Genomic DNA, 2280 nt, shown 5'->3' with positions numbered 1-2280 from the left:
TTACTTGTCAATATGCATTAGAAAAATGTGAACACTGGCTTGCCTTTAAAGTTTTCTGGTTTTAAATTCATAGGAATTTCAAAAGAGAGTCACATGAAGTTTTATCTCTGATATGGATACGCATCTAATTTGACTAACTGATATTAATTTAACCTTTTTTTCAATGGCTAAAATATTAAATTTTCTACCTATGGTCAGTTTCCATTTTAACTTAATACCCTGAAGCTTCAGTGAGCTATGCTCCGATTTTAGTAGAGCATTTTTTGAGAGTTTTTCATTCCCTCTTAACAGGCTATAATGATTGAATTGGAATGGTTTCTTTAAACAGAGAAAGTTTCTGAATTTTAAAATTAATTTATTTAAATAACATCCTAATTTCCCTTTCTCCTTTAGGAATTAGATTCTTCTTCATCTCCTCCTCCTCTACCTCTTCATGAGCACAATTTCTTTGCTTAACTGTATTTCAGTTTAATTTGATAGAAGTTTCATGTCTACCTACACCAAGTTATTTTCTGTTTTTTCATTTAGAGTTGAAGAATGGGCAGTCCCTTCCCCTTCTCTGGAGCTGATAATTGATTGAAGGGTCAGCTCTTCGAGCTGTGTCCTCTTTCTTTTTCCAGGAGTCCATTCTGCCTCTCATTGATTATCATTATCATCAAAAAATGTAATATCTATTGTGATAGGCACTGTGGAGTACAGAGAAGTATGCTCTGCAGGTCCCACTTTTTTGGGTTGTTTTTGTGTTTGTTTTGGTTTTTTGCATCCTTATATCTCGACAGTTCCTGGAGCTTAGTATGTACTTGATAAATGCTGTTGAGGGAATGAACTGATGAAGTAAAGGAAAGAAGGAAGGTGAGGATATGTTTCTTGAGAACAGGATTGTCACTGTTGCCTTTAGAACTACCAGCTTCTATTAACATTTGAACATGTTTGGGATTAATACTTTTTTTTATTTATTAACTGTTACTCTAAATTAATTCCCAGTGATTTCCTATACTCATAGAATAGGATGAATTAAAATGATTCCTATTTGATTGTGTTACAGAATCAAGCAAACAAGACAATAAATAAAGATAAAAACTAGGTATGAAAGACATCTAGGAATCTCTATTGCTTGATTAATCAAAAGAATAAACTAGGTAAAAGTGGAATGAAAGCAAATAATGTCACATTGGGAATGTTTTGTGTTTGGGTAAAGAAAATCAGACACGCAGTATGGGGCTTGGATAAAATAGCAATTCAATTAAGAATCTAGCATTCTGGTATTGGATCAATATGGTGTTGGATAATCTAGAGAGTATAGCTGTAAGAGGGACTCACTTTGAATGGAGGAGAGATTCTATGTGTTCTCCTCCATTAATAAAAGATTGATATTGTGAACTTCTGAAAGTAGGAATATTGAGACTTCTTATTAGCATTGAAATGAATGTCTTTTCAGCTACAGTGGATGGTGATAGCATCATCATTGGCAGGAAAGGAGAAACTCAATATACCAAAGGTAGGCAGTCTCAGGACCTGAAACCATATGACATGAAAATTTCTAAATGACACATAACCAAAATGCAAAAGGTAACATCCTAAAAGAAAAGGAAAATAGGAGTGGAGCTAAGATGGTGGAGAATTGGCAGACACTAGCCTGAGCTGTCCACCCAAAAACTCTCCAGAAACCTTTAAATAAGGCTATAAGGACCATTTCCAGAGCAGCAGAACCCAGAAAAGGAATGGATAATGAACAAGTCAGAAGGAGATTACAGGGTCTCTCTCTTCAGAGCCACCATCAATGGGTGAACCCAGTTGCACGATGCTGATTTTCGTGAAGACCCTGACGGGGAAAAAGACCATCACCCTTGATGTCGAACGTCCGATTACTATCGAAAAATGTCAAGGCGAAGATACAAGATAAGGAAGGTATTGCCCCTGATCAGCAAAGATTGAATTTTGCAGGCAAACAACTGGAAGATGGTATGGACTTTGTCTGACTACAACATTCAGAAGGTAGTCTACCCTTCAATCTACGTTCTGAGACTTAGGGGTGGTCCCAAGAAGAGAAAGAAGATGCCTTACACCACTCCCAAAAAGAACAAGCATAAGAGAAAGAAGGTTAAGCTTGCTGTTCTGAAGTACTATAAAGTTGATGAGAATGGCAAGATCAGCCGCCTTTGATGAGAGTGCCCTTCTGATGAATGTGGTGCTGGAGTCTTTATGGACAGCCATTTTGACAGATATTATTGTGGCAAGTGTTGTCTAACCTACTGCTTCAACAAACTAGAAGAAAAGTAA

The 2280-nt window shown here is 36.5% G+C and overlaps 1 pseudogene; it reads left to right on the top strand.

Annotated features, from left to right (window-relative positions):
- The first annotated feature begins 1801 nt into the window (after positions 1–1801).
- LOC122732449 lies at positions 1802–2280 on the top strand (annotated as a pseudogene).

The sequence above is a fragment of the Dromiciops gliroides genome, chromosome 6, assembly GCF_019393635.1.
Source record: "Dromiciops gliroides isolate mDroGli1 chromosome 6, mDroGli1.pri, whole genome shotgun sequence".
Classification (NCBI taxonomy): Eukaryota; Metazoa; Chordata; class Mammalia; order Microbiotheria; family Microbiotheriidae; genus Dromiciops; species Dromiciops gliroides.
The sequence above is the reverse complement of the archived record's forward strand: the minus strand, read 5'-3'. Positions and strand labels throughout refer to the sequence as shown.